Genomic DNA, 23929 nt, shown 5'->3' with positions numbered 1-23929 from the left:
TCCAAACATCAAATTTTCGTCACCAAAGTGATTTGTGAAAAAAAAAAATTGTCACCACGTTTGTCGTCTACGTTGTCGCTCAAAGTACCTGGTGAAAAAAAAAAAAAAAAATTTGTTGCCTATTTTTCATTTTTGGCAACAATTTTTTATCTCCAAATGTTGCATTTTTCGTCGAAATATTTCATCACCAAATAGATTTTAGTGACAATTTTTCCTCACCAATGATATAGATTAAGGTGACAAAAAAATTAGTCACTAAAATGAGTACAAAAGAATATTCTTCAATGACAACAAACATTTTGTCACCAAATATTTCAATTTAGCGACGAAATATTCAACAAATGTGACAAATTATTTGTTTGGTATTATATCATTAGTGACAAAATTATTCGTCATGTTGTTTGAAAACTAATAGCGACATTTTTTTTCGTCGTTAGTAATAATTAAAAAAATTTGTAATGGGGGTAATATTTTCAATTTAATATTTTTCTTTTCACTAAAAATTCCCTGTGCATTTCAATTACCTGTTCAATAAAATATTTGTTACAAATCAATACAAAAATCTGTTCATTTTCATAAACACCACAGTCGAATTTCAGCACAATATCCACAAAAATACAATATCAACTGCATGCGGATTACCAAACATGTCTCTTAATATCCACAAAAACACATGTCTACTAATACCCACAAAAATACAATATCAACCACATGCGAATTACCAAACACGTCTCCTAATATCCACAAAAAACATGTCTATTAATATCCACAAAAATATAATATTAAGTGCGGATGACCAAACATGTCATGTAATACCCACAAAAATATAAAATTTACAATGCAACCAAAATACATGTAAGGTAAAATGAACAAAAACACAAAATGAGCTAGCTTCTGCTCTCCAGATTACCAAACATGTCCATATCTAATCTCGAATCTACAACAAAACAAAACACAAAAAAAGAAAAAGAAAAAAAAGAATATAGTTAGACAATTATTATTATCTTATCAATTAAATATACAATTTAACATGCATTTTTGGACTTAGTTTTCAAATCGAGAGTTTCGTGCTAGTTCCGTAAGTTTACACAAGTTACAATGGTCACTTTCAAGGTGTTTGAGGTATTCCCCGGGCCTTCTCATGGTTGTTTAACGATTTTGGCCCCCAATGATCTTTTCAAGCTTAAGTGTGATAAAAGTGCATTTTTCGACTTAGTTTTCAAACCGGGAGTCTCGTGCTAGATCCGTAAATTTTCAGAACTTGCATTGGTCTCTCCCGAGGTGTTTGATGTATTTCCCGGGCCTTTTCGTAACTGTTACACAATTTTGACCCCCGATGGCCTATTTTTAAGCTTACGTGTGAGAAAAATACATTTTTCGACTTAGTTTTCAAACTGGGAGTCTCGTGCTAGTTCTGTGAGTTTTCATAACTTACATTGGTCTCTCTCGAAGTGTTTGAGGTGTTCTCCAGGCCTTCTCATGATTGTTACACAATTTTGGCCCCATATGGCCTATTTTCAAACTTAAGTGTGAAAAAAGTGCATTTTTCGACTTAGTTTTCAAATCGGGAGTCCCGTGCTAGTTCCATAAGTTTCCACAACTTACATTGGTCCCTCCCGAGGTGCTTTAGGTGTTCCCCGGGCTGTCTCATGGCTGTTACATGATTTTGGCCCCATATGGCCTATTTTCAAGCTTAAGTGTGAGAAAAGTGTATTTTTAGACTTAGTTTTCAAACCGGGAGTCCCGTACTAGTTTCGTAAGTTTAAAATGGTCGCTTTCAAGGTGTTTAAGGTGTTCCCTGGGCCTTCTCATGGTTGTTTAACAATTTGGCCCCCGATGACCTATTTTCAAGCTTAAGTGTGAGAAAAGTACATTTTTCGACTTAGTTTTCAAACCAGGAGTCCCATGCTAGTTCCGTAAGTTTCAAAAACTTACATTGGTCCCTCTTGAGGTGTTTAAGGTATTCTCCGGGCCTTCTCATGTCTGTTACACGATTTTGGCCACCGATGGCCTATTTTCAAGCTTAAGTGTGAGAAAAATGCATTTCTCGACTTAGTTTTCAAACTGGGAGTCCCGTGCTAGTTCCGTAAGTTTTCAAAACTTACATTGGTCCCTCCCAAGGAGTTTTAGGTGTTCCCTAGACCATCTCATGGCTATTACACGATTTTGATACCATATGGCCTATTTTCAAGCTTAAGTGTGAGAAAAGTACATTTTTCGACTTAGTTTTCAAACTGAGAGTCCCGTACTAGTTCTATAAGTTTCCACAACTTACATTAGTCTCTCCTGAGGTGTTTGAGGTGTTCCTCACACTTTCTTGTGACTGTTACACGATTTTGGCTTCCAACGGCCTATTTTCAAGCTTATATGTGAGAAAAGTGTATTTTTCGACTTAGTTTTCAAACCGGGAGTCTTGTGCTAGTTCCGTAAGTTTTCACAACTTATATTGCTCCCTTCCAAGGTGTTTGAGGTGTTCCCTGGGTCTTCTCGTGACTGTTACACGATTTTGGCTCCATATGGCCTATTTTCAAGCTTAAGTGTGAGAAAAGTGCATTTTTTTGACTTAGTTTCATGCCTACCTGTTGGAATAGTGCAAATTTCAAAGTAGTTTTCAAATTGGTAGCCACATGCATATTTTAGTGTTTGTGATGTTTAAGCATCTCAATATCATCCGTCTGGTAACTGCGTTCGAACCTCTACGTAAAATAGTTTATGCATCTTAATAAAATTCATATATCAGACCACTAATCAAAAAAACAAAAAATAAATAAAAATTATCTCCCTCAGACTTATTTGGTAAAGCTCACATTCCAACAAATCATAAATACTCAACAAGATTCCAGATGGAGTGAAAAGCCAAAAAGAATTACTTTCTCAAATAAGTCTGGGAATGAATGCACTTCAGAAGCAACCTTTAATTAGTGCACTTAGTAAAATAAATGGATGCACTTCAAATAACAAAGCATGCCTAGCTGTAAAAATATCCACAAGTTAAAAAACAAAAAAACAAAAACTCACTTGATATAGAGATGTTGGAATCAAAGTCTCACATGGCTCAATTAAGATGATCACTTCACAAACACCAAGATCTTTCAATCATTCAACATCGCAGGGAATGGGATAGCACCTAATAGTACACACTGAAAATGGAGACATGATTTTTGATAAGTAAAACTACAAATGGACATAATAAAAGCAGCGCTAACTTTAGTTCATATTGCAAAGAGCATATCTCATTATAAGCACTGAACAATTTCTAAACTAGTCAGAATACATGATGATGGTTTTTTTTTTTTTTTAAATTTCCTGGCACAGAGGTGTCCTTAGATGAAATCATGATTACCTAAATAAATCAGTAAACCTTGATTATACCAAACTCCAATTGAACATGAATCACATGGCAAAAAATGTATAAATAAAATAACATAAAATACTTCACAAAGTGAGAACAAAGCAAGAACAAGATGACATTATAATCCTAAAGTCAACCCTTAAAGATAAAGATGCTGCTAAGAAGTGAAACCATTATAATCATTGAAAATTTAAGGGCCACCAAGATGACATGAAAGAGAAAGCATTAGCTGGGTACAAAAATTAATGAAGTAACAAAAACCAGGCAAAAGTGAATCCTAAAGTCATAATGTACAAACTAAACAATGATGAAAAAGTTTTCTACTTTATGCAAGTGTTTAGGCTTTTTCTACATAAACATAACTTAAAAGTTTTACAGTAGTCAAACCGCAATGTTAGGTACCCAGGAAAAAGCATTGGATGGCTGAGATTCATTTCAAGTGTGGGTCTCATTATATAGAATTGAATCGAGAGCACACATCAATATTTTGGATAACTTTCTGGACATATTTTCTGATTTTATACATTGTCTGGTAGTCAAACATACTAAAACCATACGTATATCATATTTTAGTAATTACAAGCCAAGGATAGGATCATACAGAAAAATGGAGTAGGTGAAGAAAATTAATTTCCATCCCTTGCTCGTTAAAGTATTGAATCTATTGTCTTATTGTAGACACCCCATTTTTGACCGACCTTAAGACTCAGACGTCACCAACTGAGCGCTCGGTGATGTTGCATATTGTGCTCGTTTTAAGGTTGCAAAGTCTCGGCTGAGAGCCTTGCCTCCGGGCTTCGAAACCTTTTCGTGCCTTGTCTCGATTTGCGAACCAGGTCCTATTTTCTCTATTTTCTCTTCCTGAAGGGAATGAGAGGACTCGTAGACCATCTTTCAGTGGCTGTAGGCTACGTTTCGTGGTCGTAGACCACTGTTCCCGTTTGGAGATCAGTTTTCGATTTTTCAGAGCCGTCGACCGTGCGCCTCGGTTCGGGACCGCTTAACTTTTTCCGTTTGCTCCGGTTTTTGGCACACACCTTGTTTCCTCTCTCTAGAGGGACACTGTAGCCTGGGAGACCACCTTTGTGGTCATACGTCGCCTCGGTGCTTAACAGCCTGTTGTCGGGGCGCCTGGCCACGCACTCAACTATGCATTGTCGGTGCCCATCTTCCCGAGTCTATTTTAGCTAGAACCTTTTGAATCCTTTTTTTTTAGCTTCTTGAGGAAGCTTGAACCTTTTGAACCTTTTTTTAGCTTCTTGAGGAAGCTTGAACCTTTTGACCCTGTTTAGCTTCTCCAAGAAGCTTAACCCTTTTTTAGCTTCTCCAAGAAGCTTAAACCTTTTGACCCTTTTTAGCTTCTCCAAGAAGCTTGACCCTTTTTTTAGCTTCTCCAAGAAGCTTGAACCTTTTGACCCTTTTTAGCTTCTCCAAGAAGCTTGACCCTTTTTTAACTTCTCAGAGAAGCTTGAACCTTTCTTAGCTTCTTGAGGAAGCTTGACCCCTTTGCTCTAGCTTCCTCAAGAAGCTTGACCCTTTTTGCTTTAGCTTCTAAGAGAAGCTTGGCCCTTTTGCTCCAAGCTTCTTAAAGAAGCTATGGACCTCCTCTTCTATAAGAGGGAGCCTCTCCCTCATGAGCCAAGGTTGAGATTTTTTTATCTAAAGCTTATACACCTCTCTCCCTATATCTCTACATTTGAGCTCCAAAACTCCATAGTTCTTGCACCATTGCCCTACACCTCAAAGCACAACACCTCCACCATAACTCTAAGCACCTTGGAGCTGTTTTTCAGAGGTTGAAAGCTTGCTACATTGGTCCAGAAGCTGCTGGCCTTCTTCTCTACAAGGATAAGTCTCTATTTCCCTCTTTGTAGCCTTATTTTGCTTCATAGTTTAGCTCTATTTGCAAGCATATTTACGCTTTGTCATAAAATGAAAAAAGTCTTGTTTTGAGTTTCTAAACATGTTTTTTTAAGACTATTTTTCTGTTGGGGGTCATCTACCCCCTTGCATGCTTCATTGCCTCATGTTTTGAGCTATGCTTTAGAGCATTTGTGTCGGCCTTGGTTTGGCCTTTTAGCCATTGAAATCCAGTGGATTTTCAGTGGCTAACGTATGTCTTTAAGCCTCAAAATCAAAGAGGGGTGACCCTCTCACCCCTTGATTTGTTTACTAGCTTTGTTGGCCTTCCAAAGAGGCTCCTACTTGCATGTTTCAAAGCCATATTTCAGGCCCTATTTGCTGAGTTTTAAGGTCTGCATAGGGTCTATCCAGAGCCCATTTTTCCATATAAAGTGTCTATTACGCATGTGTAGAACAATCCTATTCAAGGCCTTTCAAAGGGGTTTTCACTTGCATGCTTCTTAGACTAATTTTAGGACCTTTTTTGTGGGTTTTAGGACCCTCCTAACCTCTTTCCAAAGGTAGTTTTTCCATTTTGTGTGTCCATCATACATGTGTAGAATAACCCCTTGCATGGCCTTCCAAAGGAGCCTATCATTCTTGCATGCATTGACTGAGTTTTAGTGGGTTTTTGGGCATATTTTGGCATGGCATACTTTTGTTTTTGGCTGGTTTGGTGATCTCTCATATGCTTCATATAGTTGTAGTACAACTCATGGTTCACTAGCTTTCTTTGCATGCTTTGTTGACCCTTGATTTTAGTACTTTTTGGCCATGCCTTAAACTGATTTTGTACATATTTTGGACTGCCTTAGCTCTGTTTTTGGGTCTCATGGTCGAATGATGCTTGTTTTGCATGCTTGTAGTTCAATGTCCATGCTTAGCTTTGAGTTTTGAGGTCCACTACATGCATATACTGAGATGTTTTCTTGTTTTGGGGCCATTATATATCATATTTCAGAGCTTATGTGAATGCCATATTTCCATGTTTTGTACTCTTTAAATGCGTTTGAGAGTCGGGCTTGTATGCCTCATTTACTGACCATTGAATGAGCTTCATTTCTTTGCATTCTGAGCCATCATTTTAGGCCATTTCCCCACTATTTCAGACCTACCTAGGGTCTGTTTGGGGTTGGTTTTGCCATTGGTGCATTGCTTTGTGTACCTCTAGTGTAACCCGCTTCACTAGTTTCGGTACTCGGGCCATCTAGCATGCATTGTGTGACATATTCACATGTTTCAGGATCATCTTTTATGTCATTTCAGAGTTGTGTCATGTGTGTTTGTATGCCATACTTCATCCCTTACCATGCTTTGGTAAAGTGGCATTTGATGCCTTAGGATCGGTCCTTTGCATTCGTGTGTCCCTCTTCAGGTCTTGCCAATGCTCCGAAGTATGAGTGTGCCTCTATCTCAAGCTCAAGATTAAGTCTGCTTCAAGCCAGAATGGCGATCAAAAATGCTCTCCCTGAGTACCATTCCCTGCCAGAGGCATCTTGGCTGTGTTCGCAGTGAGTTCCTAGGAGACCAACTGCGACGGTGGAAACTAGAGTTCGAATGGCTATTGCCTAGAACGCAAAGGTTCGGGATTTCCGAGACTAAAGTCTGGTTTAAATACCCAGAGGCGTGTCCTCGGCTTGAAATCTGTATGGAAGCCCCATAGGTTGAGATAGCGTGTATGCACCTCAATTCTGGATACCAAACCAACCTAGTCTGTCACCCCGTTGGAGAATAGGGAAAGTTGTGAATATGATCAGAAAGAAAGGCAGCATCCAAAGTGTTCTACGTGAAGAACCCTTGTCAGTATTCCAAAGCCTTTGTACTGTCAGTTGAAGGTAACTGTTCGAAGAGCACGAGGGGAGATCCCCGTCAGAGTAGAGCATTCATCGCCACTCACCCCATGAGGTGCTTTCTAAAGTGCCACTACGCTTGTTTATTGCGTTCCTTAAACATCATGCATTGTATTGCATTGTACCTATCAAGTTTCTTTCTCATTCATGCACGATATTGTATGTACGGTTCATTCAAAGAAGTTCCGTTTGACATCATTTATTTAGTGTATCAATCACACTTCGTTCAGTTAGTGTATCAAGCACACTTCATTTATTTGGTGTATCAATCACACCTCATTCACCCTTAGTGTATCTATCACACTTTCTTTATTCGCTTAGTATATCAATCACACTTCATTTATTTAGTGTATCAATCACACTCTCTTCACTTAGTGTATCAATCACACTTCTATCATTTTCTGTATCTATCACACATTCTCATTTTCTGTACCTATCACACATATTCTCATTTTCTGTATTTATCACACACATTCTCATTTAGTGTATTTATCATACTCTGTTCACTTAGTGCATCTATTACACTTTGTGTTCACCTTTTGTGTATCTATCACACTTGTTCACTAAGTGCATCTATCACACTTTGTGTTCACCTTTTGTGTATCCATCGCACCTGTTCACTAAGTGCATCTATCACACTTCGTGTTCACCTTTAGTGTATCTATCATACTTGTTCACTAAGTGCATCTATCACACTTCGTGTTAACCCTTTTGTGTATCCATCACGCATGTTCACTTAGTGCATCTATCAGACTTCGTGTTCACCTTTAGTGTATCTATCATACTTGTTCACTTAGTGCATCTATCACACTTCGTATTCACCTTTTGTGTATTTATCACACCTGTTCACTAAGTGCATCTATCACACTTCGTGTTCACCTTTTGTGTATCTATCATACTTGTTCACTTAGTGCATCTATCACACTTCGTGTTCACCTTTTGTATATCCATCACACCTGTTTACTAAGTGCATCTATCACACTTCATGTTCACCTTTTGTGTATCTATCATACTTGTTCACTAAGTGCATCTATCACACTTCATGTTCACCCTTTTGTGTATCCATTACACTTGTTCATTTAGTGCATCTATCACACTTCGTGTTCACCTTTAGTGTATCTATCATACTCGTTCACTAAGTGCATCTATCACACTTCGTGTTCACCTTTTGTGTATCTATCATACTTGTTCACTAAATGCATCTATCACATTTCGTGTTCACTCTTTTGTGTATCCATCACACTTGTTCACTTAGCGCATTTATCACACTTCGTGTTCACCTTTAGTGTATCTATCATACTCATTCACTAAGTGCATCTATCACACTTCGTGTTCACCTTTTGTGTATCCATCACACTTGTTCACATAGTGCATCTACCACACTTCGTGTTCACCTTTAATGTATCCATCACACTTGTTCACTTAGTGCATTTATCACACTTTGTGTTCACCTTTTGTGTATCCATCACACTTTATTCACTAAGTGCATCTATCACACCTTGTGTTCACCCTTTGTGCATCTATCACACGTGCTTACTCACTTTGTGTACCTATCACACATCCGCTTTGTGTATCTATCACGCATGCACACTGTATTCGCAGTGAGAATTGCAATAATTCTCTTACACCCTTTTTGCATGTAATGTAGTTAAATTTGTGTATTCTTGCTTAAAAATGTTGCATGTTATGCTTCGTTACAGATGTCTTTACATGATCATAAGTTAGGTTTGGCACCGTGCATTGTCCTTTGCATCTTGCCCCCTCTGCGGGCATGCCTGCGGGCGCATCTCTTTTATTTTTCCTGTTTGTCTAAGTCTTCGGCCTTGTCAAAAATGGGTCGTCTCTGGGCTTTGACATTCACTCCCGTCACTTATGACTTTCGAGTTCTGTCAAAGAGGGGCAACTGTAGACACCCTATTTTTGACTGAGCTTAAGACTCAAACGTCACCAACTGAGCGCTCGGTGATGTTGCATGTTGTGCTCGTTCTGAGGTTGCAAAGTCACGGCTGAGAGCTTTGCCTCCGGGCTTCGAAACCTTTTCTTGCCTTGCCTCAGTTTGCGAACTAGGTCCTGTTTTCTCTGTTTTCTCTTCCTGAAGGGAAGGAGAGGTCTTGTAGACCATCTCACAGTAGCTGTAGGCTACGTTTTGTGGTTGTAGACCACTGTCCCCGCTTGGAGATCAGTTTTCGATTTTCGGAGCCGTCGACCGTGCGCCTCGGTTTGGGACCGCTTAACTTTCTCCGTTTGCTTCGGTTTTTGGCACACACTTTGTTTCCTCTCTCTAGAGGGACACTGTAGCTTGGGAGACCACCTTTGTGGTCATACGCCGCTCTCGGTGCTTAACAGCCTGTTTTCGGGGCGCCTGGCCGCGCGCCCGGCTATGCATTGTCGGTGCCCATCTTCCCGAGTCTATTTTAGCTCGAACCTTTTGAATCCTTTTTTTTTTTAACTTCTTGAGGAAGCTTGACCTTTTGAACCCTTTTTTAGCTTTTTGAGGAAGCTTGAACCTTTTGAACCTTTTTTTTAGCTTCTTGAGGAAGCTTGAACCTTTTGACCCTTTTTAGCTTCTCCAAGAATCTTGACCCTTTTTTAGCTTCTCCAAGAAGCTTGAACCTTTTGACCCTTTTTAGCTTCTCCAAGAAGCTTAACCCTTTTTTTTAGCTTCTACAAGAAGCTTGACCCTTTTTTTAGTTTCTCCAAGAAGCTTGAACCTTTTGACCCTTTTTAGCTTCTCCAAGAAGCTTGAACCTTTCTTAGCTTCTTGAGGAAGCTTGACCCCTTTGCTTTAGCTTCCTTAAGAAGCTTGACCTTTTTTGCTTTAGCTTCTAAGCGAAGCTTGGCCCTTTTGCTCCAAGCTTCTTAAAGAAGCTATGGACCTCCTCTTCTATAAGAGGGAGCCTCTCCCTCATGAGCCAAGGTTGAGATTTTTGTATCTAAAGCTTATACACCTCTCTCCCTATATCTCTACACTTGAGCTCCAAAACTCCATAGTTCTTGCACCATTGCCCTACACCTCCAAGCATAACACCTCCACCATCACTCTAAGCACCTTGGAGTTGTTTTTCAGAGGTTGAAAGCGTGCTACATCGGTCCAGAAGTTGCTGGCCTTCTTCTCTACAAGGGTAAGTCTCTATTTCCCTCTTTGTAGCCTTATTTTGCTTCATAGTTTAGCTCTATTTGTTGGCATATTTATGCTTTGTCATAAACTAAAAAAAGTCTTGTTTTGAGCTTCTAAACATGTTTTTTTAAGACTATTTTTCTGTTGGGGGTCATCTACCCCCTTGATGCTTCATTTCCTCATGTTTTGAGCTATGCTTTAGAGCATTTGTGTCAGCCTTGGTTTGGCCTTTTAGCCACTGAAATCCAGTGGATTTTTAGTGTCTAACATATGTCTTTAAGCCTCAAAATCAGAGAGGGGTGACCCTCTCACCCCTTGATTTGTTTACTAGCTTTGTTAGCCTTCCAAAGAGGCTCCTACTTGCATGTTTCAAAGCCATATTTCAGGCCCTATTTGGTGAGTTTTAAGGTCTACATAGGGTTTGTCCAGAGTCCATTTTTCCATATAAAGTGTCTATTACGCATGTGTAGAACAATCTTATTCAAGGCCTTTCAAAGGGGTTTTCACTTGCATGCTTCCTAGACTAATTTTAGGACCTTTTTGGTGGGTTTTAGGACCCTCCTAACCTCTTTCCAAAGGTGGTTTTTCCATTTTGTGTGTCCATCATACATGTGTAGAATAACCCCTTGCATGGCCTTCCAAAGGAGCCTATCATTCTTGCATGCATTGACTGAGTTTTAGTGGGTTTTGGGCATATTTTGGCATGGCATACTTTTGTTTTTGGCTGGTTTGGTGATCTCTCATATGCTTCATATAATTGTAGTACAACTCATGGTTCACTAGCTTTCTTTGCATGCTTTGTTGACCCTTGATTTTAGTACTTTTTGGCCATGCCCTAAACTGATTTTGTGCATATTTTGGACTACCTTAGCTCTATTTTTGGGTCTCATGGTCGAATGATGCTTTTTTTGCATGCTTGTAGTTCAATGTCCATGCTTAGCTTTGAGTTTTGAGGTCCACTACATGCATATACTGAGATGTTTTCTTGTTTTGGGGCCATTATACATCATATTTCAGAGGTTATGTGAATGTCATATTGCCATGTTTTGTACTCTTTAAATGCGTTTGAGAGTCGGGCTTGTATGCCTCATTTACTGACCATTGAATGAGCTTCATTTCTTTGCATTCCGAGCCATCATTTTAGGCCATTTCCCCACTGTTTCAGACCTGCCTAGGGTCTGTTTGGGGTTGGCTTTGCCATTGGTGCATTGCTTTGTGTACCTCTAGTGTAACCCGCTTCACTAGTTTCGGTACTCGGGCCATCTAGCATGCATTGTGTGACATATTCGCATGTTTCGGGATCATCTTTTATGTTATTTCAGAGCTGTTTCATGTGTGTTTGTATGCCATACTTCATCCCTTGCCATGCTTTGGTAGAGTGGCATTTGATGCCTTAGGATCGGTCATTTGCATTCGTGCACGTCTGCATGTATTTCGGTTGTCTCATTTTCCTCGTATGGCCACTGATTTGAGTGTGGCTGAGGCCCACTCATATTGGTGTAAGTCCATCGTGCATTGTGTATGCCATTTTAGTCCATTGCATTGCGTACGCTAGGTTGCATGTTAGTCGCATTGTGTATGCTATCGCATTGCATTGTGTTTGGGATAGGAGTTAGCCTAAACATGGGAAACAAGGGATGTTTCGTACTCAAAGTGACGAAACGTGTCTCAATTCCCGGTCGCCGACACTCCGGATTACCCATGATGGAGTTTAGGTCTTGTTGTGTTTTCATGTGCATTCATTTCACATCGAGTCGTGCAATTTGACTCCTCGGCCATCATGCATCGAGATGCGTGATTGGTGGCATGTGGATCGAGGTGTGCATACATATGTGAAAATACTTTGCCATGCCCATTTCTTGCTCTCTGTTGTAGCAAACCAGAAATCAGCAGCCTTCTAAAGCTTTACACAACATTCCGGGATTAATTGCAAATAGAGGCAAATCGGGGCATCGCGAGGAATTTTCCGACGAGGCGACGCGAGCATGCATGCATCTTTCATCATTCGGAACAGAGCTGAGGCGATCCATGGATTTGCATACCAGTTTATTTTGCTTTCCTAGTTAATTTGTTAATTAATTAGGGTTTTGTAATATTTAATTAGCTAGAGTAGTTAATTGTTTATTCGGACTGTATTATTTATTTGGACCCTCCAAGCGAGAACACAATTGTAATAGGTGTGCGTGCGTGTGATGTATGTCTTCCAACCCCACGTCTTTTTCCCTTTTATTTACCAGCTTATGATGGTTAGATTAGGGCATGTTTCAATTAGCATATTTATGCTCGCATGATTGCATTCATTCATTTGTTTTACATGCACCGGGCTCGGCGCATCATACTAACTGCATTGTATTTCAATTCCAAGTTGAATACGTGTTAGTTGTAGCATCTCATATGCCATTCTTAAGATAGCCGAGCCTATTGTAGTTGCATTTTGCATGTGTTGTATTAGCCATTTTAAAATGAACTAGGATCATGCATTGATTACTAACTAGTTTCTGTTTTGGCTCGGAGTACTCGGTAAGTGTTTATGCTTTAACATCCTTGCATGCTTGTGAGTGATTGCCATGATAGCATGTTTATCATGAGGCTAACTGCTTATGTGATATATCTGCCTGAATGCCTGTGGGTGAAGGTTGGATTATCTGAATTGGAATAATGCATTGACTGTGAGTTTTAAGCCCACTAGCTAGTAGCAAAACCATCTTTTCTAAGCCCACCCGAGGGTGGCAAAATCTGCATTTTTAGCCTACTTGCGAGTTGCGAACCGCTTTCAAAAACAAACATGAAATGTTTTGTTTCAATTCAGGCGATCCAGTCTATACTTGTATGCTGTGCGCATCACATAGTAAATCTAGACTAATAACTGGAATAAAAGCACATAATGTTTTCAAAACTCGATATCATGGTTAGTAGAGGCCGATCTTTGATCAGGTGAGCGGGATTGCTCACGAAGTGACCTTCCCCAATCGTACCCAAGTTCCCGAGCCGAGGCAACCTTGGTGATGACGGACACGTGGCCTTAGGCAAACGAGTCAGGGTTTCCTAAATTCCCTAAAATAAAATATTTAGGTGGCGACCCTGTATCTGGCAAAGCAGTCCATGTTTAGCACTACTTTCAAAAAAAAATCTGTTTTCAAAAACGATTTGCCGGATTTGGACTCTTTGATGATTCATCGGTCTTGCATTGCACTCTGTGAGATTAGATACAGGACCGTGACTTTTGAGTCCAAACTGTAGTGAGCCCAACGAACAAAACGAGATTTCCATCCCGGGACGTTCGGGGACGTCTACACTTATACTAAATAATCCATCCCATTTATTTTAACCAATTATAATAGAAGATTAGATCCACTTGCAAACAAAACAAAATTAATTTCCAGCAAAATGGGAGTTTTTAATAGTAACATTCTTTTCTTGATATATATATATATATATATATTGTTAATTTGTATAACATTTTCTTTATAATATTGTTCATGGCTATCCATTCCAGACCAAAAACAAAACAAACCATTTAGGTCATTGTATCCATTCCTCACATTAGGCATCTCTACCTCCTTGTTATTATAGCTATAGTTTTCCCAAAACACATGACATATAAGAAACTATGACCTTTTCTGGCTGGGAAGTAATTACTCTGAAATTTTTCATTCCGCCAAATTATTGAAAACATACATATTAATTCTATCATCTTTGGTAGCTTTGAAACAAAAAACCTCAAGACATCATTATTTTCCTTTTCTGTTTCTTTTAGTGACAATGGAATTAGTCATGCTATTGGTTTGGAAGAACAACTTAGGAATATAAGTTCCTATCCACATTTTACCTAGCAATCATTCATTAGCCACTTTTTCCATAGACAAATCTTATGAGTGTACACATCAATCTTAGCATTCACATACCACTTCTGATTTAAACTTCTCAATCGAATCAACAAAAGTCAACAGTGCTGCTATATTAATTAAGATCAGTGCACCAATGATAATCAAAGTAACATCAGGTGATCATCAAGTTACTAGTGGAAGCTCAATTTTTTTTATGTCTTTTATACATAATTAAGCAATTTTAAACAACACAACATAGGTATCATAACCTTTGCATATCTCTAAAATTTTCAATTTTCAATACACAGAGACTACAATCTAAAGAATCATTTTGCATTATTTAAAATAGATTTAGCATGTTAAAATAAAGTAGATAAACTAGATTGATTAAAAGAAAGCTGCATGAATTATGGGCATAATTACCTCTTTGAGCAGCATTTGAGTTGTCCTCTTCCTGTTGCTTGCGCCGATAATCTTGTTCAAATCTGTCAAGGGCATGTAACTCATGATACAATTCCTGCAACCAAAAGGAAGTTCAATCTTCCCTCCATTCAAGTTCTACAAGATAACATCTACGCATTAACCAAGTTGTAATTTATGAAACACACGATCTGTTCCACTATTATAGTCTGTCAAAGAGTAATCATATTTTGCTTGATGGACTAAGCAACTATCTTTAGTGCAGTGACAACTGACAAAGAAGTTGGCACTGAGAAAGTTAAAGGAAGTGATTACAGATAACTGCAAGGTTATTTACCAAAAAAAAGATATATGCAAGGAAAGTTTGTGCAGGATGGTGGTGACAAGCATGTGAGTGATAAGGGAGATCAGATTTTTAATAGAGTGAGACGTTCTCATGCTATGAGGTTAGAGAACGAGATTCGAGACAGGTGTAAGTAAGGAATTTAGAAAGCATATTGAATAAACAGTGGGAGATATGTTGGGTTCACTGGAATGCTAATACCTAATGTAAGAAATGGATAAACTATAACTATAACTATATTGAATAAATGTGTACCAAACTTAAAATTCCAATTCCATCAGGACAATAAAATACTTTTGTTGTGGCATCATACTCAATTCCCCAGGGTGAACCAATCAACGGGTCAAATGATAGCAAAAAAAAAAAAAACCCCAAACAAAACCAATAGCCATATCACCACACCAGGGTTAAGATACAAATAAAATCCACTAGACAGAATTTAAGTTGCAATATGCAGCCTACCAACCATTCAGTTACACAAACCAGTATAGAATTATATGTAATTACCTTGTACCAGTTGGGCATAAAAGAGTCCCTTGCTTGTTGATCTTCCCAACACGAATTGAAACAAGCAGAATGCACAAGCACCTAGCTAGCATACCAACTTCTGATGGCTCAAAGTGCTGTTCAATAATAAACATGAAATAAGTAAGTTACTAATCGAATGAATTACAACCAAAAATACATATAATAGTAGATTTTTACCTTTTTCCGTTTTTTGTTTTCTTTCTCAAAGCTTTTGCTTCAAGTTCGTCGTCGTCCTCCTTCTCATCATTATCTGTCTCCTCCTTCTCTTCCTCAACCTCCATTGTATAAGCTCTTTTGTTTCCACCTTTATCTTTGATAGTAGTTTTTCGTTTATGCCTCCATGAGTGTTGCCCCAGCGCTATTTAATAGGATAGTTTGACATGATAATAGGCATTGAGAAATTTAACCAAACAATTGGTGGGCATGTCCTCAAACATAGACTTGTGGTAAAGTAACTCAAAGATGCAACATAAATAAAAATCTTTCACCTCAAAATCTACACTATTCATGCATAATATATGATTTGAAATAAGCTCATAAACTAAAATCATATAATGCATTAGCTAAATCGTAGAACTAATTATAATACTTGTGTACAATTCGTACTACCTAAAGAAGAAAATTACCAATTGTATCACATTCATGCACTAAGCAATTGAAATTTAAAGATCAAAACAATAACAATCATTCTTTTTATCTACAGTTCTCCATAACTATACAAACCTATTAGACATACTGCAAAACAGAGGAAAAACTCACGAAATCTGAAAAAATGACACCGATTGACATGCTGCAAATGACTTTGTCATCAACTTGAGTCAATTGACCTTTTCTTTGAGGAAGCCAGAAGCCCAATTCCTCCATCCAGTAGTCATTTTGACACAGGAAATAATTTTCAACCAACCCAGACATGCATATCTTTCTACAATCTTCAGCATTTCACATATGGAATATAGGGAAGAAAACCAATTGACAGCAATACATGTATATTTATATGCAACCACAAGGATTTGCAAATAACCACTTAAGCTCTCTATAGAATTGAGCAGTCAAAATTACTACATAAGAAAAAATGTCTACAGAAATTTGCTTCAATAAGGAATGAAGATGATGTCTACTTCACTTGTGAAATAACAATTTCTAAAGAGTAAGAAAATTATTATAGCTAGAATCTAATTCAATAACAAACACAAGCATTATATATCAAAGCTAAATGTAGAAATTGATGATAAAAAAATTAAATATAAAGAGGGAAACAATAGATTCAGAAAGGGGGAAACAGACCACTTCAACCAAACCCATTTTTTGCAATCAACACCAAATTAAATTAAACAAATCATAACAGCCCTAGAGCAAGATTCAAAAATGGGGACATAGAGAAAGGGGGCCAGAGAGGGAGAGAGAGTGACTGAGGTAGACAGAGCGAGAAACAAAGAGAAAGACAGATCGCGAGTGAGAGAGATAGACCAAGAGTGAGAGAGTACCTGTGAGAATGTGATGGTGACGGTGGTGAGCGACGTTGGTGGTCTGCACTGAGGTGAGGTAATGTAGGGTGAGGTTTAGTGGTCGAATATCTGTGTGAGAAGAAGAACCGATCGATGTATCTATGTGAGAAGAAGAAAAACTCTATAAGGCGCCAATATATTAATTTTCCTCTAAAATATTTAGCAACTAAACCATTTATTAGTGACAAAATTATTTCTTCACTAAAGATGAAAATATTGGCCACAAAAATAGTTTCCTCACTAAATGATATCAAAATATTTAATATTATTGGTGATGAAAATATATTCGTCATTAATAATTTTATAATTGGTGACCAATTTTTTCCTCATCAAAAGTCTCAAAATTTTGGCACCCTCCGAAAAAAATAGCGAGGAAATCTTCGGCGACAAAAAAAATATAAATAATGACAAAAAATAATTTCATCACCTGATTTTTTTATTATGTATGTGGATTGGTGACAAAATTTTATTTTTGTCTCTAAAAATGGTACATTTGGAGACAAAATATTATTTTCGTCATTAAAAGGTATGTATTTTGTGATAAAATTTATTTCCGTCATTAATTTTCGTCTCTAAAGACATTTTTTGTTGTAGTGATTTCAAAAGGAGCACAAAAATGACATGAAACATGAAATTTTTCAAAGATTTCAAAAGGAGTACAAAAACTCCTTAATAAGTTTTGGATAAATATATAATTTCAAATTGTAACACTCCAATGTAACACTCTAAAAAAACTCATCAGTGTATTTTTTTCAAATATAACATTCTAATACAACACTCTAAAAAGCTTCTTAGTGTAACACTCGAAAAAAAATCGTTAGTATATTTTTCACAAATGTAACACTTCAAGATAACACTCCAAAAAAACTCTCTAGCATAATACTCTAATGTAACACACACACACAAAAACTCCTTAGTATATTTTTTCCAAACATAACATTTCAAAAAAAATTCCTTAGTGTACTTTTCTTAAACATAACACTCCAATATAATATTTCGAAAAAAGAATATGGGATTCTTCATACCATTTCAAAGGAGTACAAAAATTCCTTTAGTAACCTTTAGGCAAATGGATAATTTCAAACTGTGAGTGTTACGTTTGGAAAAAGTACAGTAAATATTTTTTAGTGTTTTTGTGCATTAAATTTGAGTGTTACGCTTACATTTATTAGAGTGTTACGTCTGGAAAATATGCACTAAAGAGTTTTTTTGTATATTAGTGTTACGTTTGGAAAAAGTACATTAAGAAAATTTTTTTAGAATGTTACGTTGTTACGTTTGGGAAAATACACTAAGGAGATTTTTTATTTAATTTTTCCTAATTGCATTATGATTTATGTATTTGTTATTTATAACTTAAAACATAGCATTAATGAAAAAAAAAAAACACCATAAATGAAATTGTGATAAAAAAAAAAAAGTTAAAATGTAGTTAATTCTATTTTTTTACAAATTAATTTTAAAACTAATTGTTAATTATTTATTTAAAATTGTACATAACATGAATATTACACTAGTATATATATTTTATCTCAACTTATCTTGTTCCCTTATTTCTCAATCCAATAAACTTCAAATTGAAATTATAACTATGTATTTTGAATCTTTATAAGTATTTTGGTTTGGCCTAACCAAAATATTTTAATTTTTTTTTTTTTGTTTTGAAAACTTTGTTTTAAGAGAAATAAAAAATAAAAAACAACACTAGAATAAGATGAAAATAGGATGCTGCCAAAAGTCCAAATCTAAATTTGTTTTGTCCAAAGATCCACATGCCAAATTAGGAAAATTATATTTCCACACCTACTTACTTTAATGCATATTATTTCTTGGTGCACACACTTATTAATTTGATTATTAATTATTTTTATCAATTTACACATTAAATGTTTCTCTTATACTTTTCAATCATGCCATTATACTCACCACTTCAACCCACTTTCTATACACTTATTGACAATTATAGACCCGCTGTTACGATTCTAGATTTGTTGAAAATTGTAGGTGAAAGAACTGTTGAGTTCCATTTCATCTTCTTCAATCTTGCAGTTTTGTGAATTGAGCCATTGATTTTCAAGCCTTTTTTGAGAAATTTATAGATTTTGATGCATCAAATGTGATAATAAAAAATAGGATTTTCATATATTTTCCTTTCCTTTTTTACTAGTTCTTGGAAGAAGTAACATTTCTTTCAAATCATTGTCATCAATTATTGATTTGCCTTTTTTATTAGTTGTTGGAGGAAGCAACCTTTCTTTTCTTTTCCTTTCCTTTCGAATCATTGTCATCAACTCTTTGATTTGCCTTTTTTATTAGTTCTTGGAGGAAGCAAGAAAGCACGCAAACAAAGAGAATTTTGAGGTTGGGCAACAACATCAAGAAGAAGATCAAAAGAGACAAGAAATTATAGAAAAAATCCTTATTTTCATGGTGAAAAACCGACCAGAAGAGCAATTTCACACTACCTCGAACTAGTTTTCAACAATGAAAAATATGAGAGTTGTCATAAGAAAATTGATTTGTAAGTAATAGAGAAATATAGAATGTGTAGAATAGAGAATTGTGAAACAATAGAAGAAGTGACAAGCAATAAAAAAATTAGAGGTTAGTTTTTTTTTTTCTTTTTTTTCTTTTTTTATTCAAAAGATGTACATTAAGATTTTATTATTTTTAAAAAATGTGTATAGAAAATATTTTGATATAATATTATGGGTGTGTTTTGATATCCATGATGGTCATTTTATGTTAAGGTATAATTGTTATTAAAATAATATTTGATTAAATATACGCATTGAGATAAGTGTGGAAATAAATTTCTCATCAAACCCATAAGGACATGATTTTATAAAATGACCAAACTATCCATCCTAGTCCTAGACTCCATCCTCCATCATACTTGACAGATCATACCATTATACTCACCACTTCAACCTTCCTACACACTTATTGACAATTATAGACTCACTGTTACGATTCTAGACTTGTTGAAAATTGTAGGTGAAAGAACTGTTGAGTTCTATTTCATCTTCTTCAATCTCGCAGTTTTGTGAATTGAGCCATTGATTTTCAAGCCTTTTTTGAGAAAATTATAGATTTTGATGCATCAAATGTGATAATAAAAAATAGGATTTTCATATATTTTCCTTTCCTTTTTTACTAGTTCTTGGAAGAAGTAACATTTCTTTCAAATCATTGTCATCAATTATTGATTTTCCTTTTTTTATTAGTTGTTGGAGGAAGCAACCTTTCTTTTCCTTTTCTTCGAATCATTGTCATCAACTCTTGATTTGCCTTTTTTTATTAGTTCTTGGAGGAAGCAAGAAAGCACGCAAACAAAGAGAATTTTGAGGTTGGGCAACAGCATCAAGAAGAAGATCAAAAGAGACAAGAAATTATAGGAAAAATCCTTATTCTCATGGTGGAAAACCGACCAGAAGAGCAATTTCACATTTGAACCTCAAACTAGTTTTCAACAATGAAAAATATGAGAGTTGTCATAAGAATATTGATTTGTAAGGAATAGAGAAGTATAGAATGTATAAAATAGAGAAGTGTGAAACAATAGAAGAAGTGACCAACAATAAAAAAAAATTAGAGGTTAGTTTTTGTGGGGATATATTTTTTGAGTACCAACACGTGGCAAGGTGACGCCGACGTGTCAGCCGAGGTGCCACGTGTCCTGGTCGATATGCCGAGGTCATCTCGGTTAGGCCGAGGTTATCTCCGAACATATCGAAATCCCAGATAAGAGATAAGGGACAAAAGTCCTAGAATAAAGAGGAGACTTAGCCAAGATAAAGATAAAACTCTTAGGGAGTTTATCTTTTTCTCTTGAGGAGTCCAAAGTAAGTACTAAACAAGAATCCATAGAAGTCAGGCTTCAATTGGGATTAAGATTGAGGTAACTATAAAAGAGAGGCACCCCCATGGGTCTAAGGTACGCAATTTATATTCTGTCTAGTAAGTTAAGCACTATTGATTATCTTTGAGAGATATACTGACTTGATTGTCGGAGTGCCTCCGGGTAGACGAACCACTGCCGGAATCTTCTCTTTCTGTTGCAGGTCTGCCAGGTGCCATCTATTCTGCCGGTGCTCTCCAGCTGGTTACTAAGCGGGCCGTGTGGTCAGAAAATCACTCACACAATTTGGCGTCATCTGTGGGAACGAAAGGAGAATAGATGGCCAGTAACTGACATAAAGAAAAGGTTGGGACCACACTCCTGCTAGAAGTGAGACCTATTGACCTTGATATCACAGGAGACGAATGCAATGTAGAAACTCATGACCAAAATCACGGAGCAAAAGACGTCAGCCAGACTAGCGACGCACCAAAGAAACCTGATCAAAGTAGGTACTACAACGAGGACGACCTCCAGGTATGGAAGGATAGGTGCCTGCGGAGGGGCGAAGAGGTAAGAGATATGGCAAACAAATTAACGAACCTACAGTCGGTCGTCAATTTCATGAAGCAAAATAACGTCATGCAGCCACCATACCCGCTGCAGGACACATCGATTCCAGCGGCCAATACCCAGAAGGGGGGGCAGAAAACAATCCCCATAGCCCCTCAGCACAACAGAAGCGGAAAACACTCTCACCGACCTTCTAGGGAGGTCGAACGAAGAGAATCAAGAAGAGAAGAATCACGGAGGATGCATCACACAAGGGAGGCAGACCCCAAAGGACATCGGCATGTTCAGAGGCAGGCATTGTGCTTCGACACAACTCATGGAGAAGGGTTGAAAAAGGCTCACCATGAGGCCAAGAATAGTATACCGAAAAGACTAAAGTCAAAGGATAACCGAGTTCCTGGGCGGAGCAAAGAAGACTTAAGAGATTACCTCAAAAGGAAGCAACAGAATGCCTACGCTGAGGTAATCTCCCCAGATAAGTCGAGGATACCATTCTCGGTGGAATTAGACAGGTTTGAGGCACCGAAGAGATTCAGTATGCCGAGGTTCCAAATATACGATGGTAAGTCTGACCCCAACTTCCACGTTGGACTCTATTTGAACTTAATGGCCTTGTATAGTGGGAACGAGCTGTTGCTCTGCAAAGTGTTCCCCTATCCTTCGGGGAGATTGCATCAGATTGGTTTCACAAACTACCGAAAGGGAAGCGTAAAGACTTGGGAAGGCCTGGCCGAGATGTTTGTGGCCAGGTTTATGACAAACAAGCTGCAGCCACTAAGGGTGGACGCATTGATGGCTCTGAAGATCAGCAATGATGAAGGCCTTAGGGCCTATGCAAAAAGATACTATGAGATGTTCAATCGAATACCCGAATGTAATCAAGAGGTGGCGGCCGTATCTTTCAAGAACGGCCTGAAGGACAACTGTCCACTACGAAAATCTTTGGCAAAGACATTGCTAAAGAGTATGGAAGAGCTCATGGCGAGAATCAAGAAGTACGCCAGAGCCGAAGAAGACACGTCGGGAACTAGGGAGATAAAACAAGAGAAAGGAAACGACTCGCCGAAGCGAGGCCGAGGTAATAATGGAACGAGCAGGCAAGAGGCAGAATTGAGGGCCACACAAACAGTAACAACTGTGTTCTGAATCCCAATTCCTAAAGTCCTGGATCAAATTCGGAACCAGCCCTATTTCAAAACGCCAGAAAGGACTCTAGGAGAGTTCATGGGAAGAAACATTGGCAGGCATTGTGCCTACCACAATGAACATGGGCATACAACCCAGGGTTGTAGAGCCCTGAAAACATATTTGGAAGACCTGGTGAGACAAGGACATCTGAGAGACTTTGTCGATGAGACCAGGACAAGGGAAGAAAAGGTAAGGTTGCCTCAGGCACCAGCAGCCCCACCTCCCCCAACATAATAGCCGCAGGCAGGAGGACCTCGGATAATCAACGTAATCCACTCGAAAGTCAACGAAAACAAAATCCGAGGAGAGACCCAGAAAGTAAAGCACCTGCAACATGTCTACCAAGTCGGGGAGAAAAGACACCGGGTAGAAGAGTGCCAGGGACCAATGATAACCTTTACTAAAGCCGACCTAGAGATGGTCCAGCATCCGCATAATGATGCCTTGGTAGTATCCCTCCAGGTTGGGGAGTGCCAAGTGAAACGCATCCTGATTGATCAAGGCAGCTCTTGTGACATCATGTACGTCCGATGTTACAAGGAGATCGACCTTCACCCAGATGATATGGAACAATCCAATGGCCCAATGGTTGGGTTCAATGGAATGCCGACATGGCCACTGGGAACAGTAAGCTTGGAGGTGCAGGCTGGCACAAGGAAGATCAAGACAGAATTCACCATCATCGACACACCCTCCCCTTACAACATTATCTTGGGAAGGCCATGGTTGCATGCAATGGGGGCAGTTCCCTCAACATTGCACCAACTATTGCGATTCCCAACAGAGCATGAGATAGAGGAAGTCAGAGGCGATCAGCTGCAGGCGAAGAATTGCTCCATGGCAGCAATGAAATCTACCTGCAGCATACGAGAGCCAGAGAAGGTAGAAATTGAAGATGAGGACGTGGAAGTCCTAGAAGACGTCGGCAAGGAGCCAGCCGAGAAAAGCGAAGAGGCAATGAAGAAAATCCTCGTCTAGGATGGGGATGAAGAACGCTTCTTTCTTCTCTGCTCGGGCTTAGCCGAATAAAAGGAAAAAGAGTTGGAAACGTTTTTGAGAGCAAATATTGAGGTGTTCGCTTGGACACCTTAAGAAATGTCTGGCATTGACCCCAAGGTCACTTGCCACAAACTGAATGTTGACAGGTCGGCCAAACCTATAATTCAACGAGCCAGAAGACCGACGTTAATGCACGTCGAAGCAGTAGAGGAAGAAGTAGACAGACTTTTGGAGGCCAGGGCCATTAGAGAAGTACACTACCCGACATGGCTATCCAATACAGTGGTGGTAAAGAAGAAGAACGGTAAATGGAGGGTCTGCATAGACTTCACCAGCCTCAACAAAGCCTGTCCCAAAGACAACTTTTCCCTACCTAAGATTGACCAGCTAGTAGATGCCACTTCAGGGCATGGAAGAATGAGCTTCCTAGACGCGTACAGGGGGTACCACTAGATAGCCATATACCCCCCAAACGAAGAGAAG

The 23929-nt window shown here is 38.2% G+C and overlaps 1 long non-coding RNA gene across 7 annotated transcripts; it reads right to left on the bottom strand.

Annotated features, from left to right (window-relative positions):
• Positions 1-718: 718 nt before the first annotated feature.
• Positions 719-17041, bottom strand: LOC114311576 (uncharacterized). 7 transcript variants are annotated; one of them, XR_014349099.1, is made up of 6 exons: positions 16825-16996; positions 15518-15698; positions 15320-15435; positions 14473-14566; positions 3019-3140; positions 719-937 (listed from the first exon to the last, which is right to left on the bottom strand). It is a non-coding gene; the product is annotated as an uncharacterized LOC114311576 (long non-coding RNA). The 7 variants fall into 7 exon arrangements; XR_014349101.1 differs by having other exon boundaries at positions 14473-14534; XR_014349100.1 differs by lacking the exon at positions 16825-16996 and having other exon boundaries at positions 15320-15419; positions 15518-15658.
• Between the last annotated feature and the right edge of the window lie 6888 nt (positions 17042-23929).

The sequence above is a fragment of the Camellia sinensis genome, chromosome 13 (assembly GCF_055761805.1).
Source record: "Camellia sinensis isolate YWXY chromosome 13, ASM5576180v1, whole genome shotgun sequence".
Classification (NCBI taxonomy): Eukaryota; Viridiplantae; Streptophyta; class Magnoliopsida; order Ericales; family Theaceae; genus Camellia; species Camellia sinensis.
The sequence above is the reverse complement of the archived record's forward strand: the minus strand, read 5'-3'. Positions and strand labels throughout refer to the sequence as shown.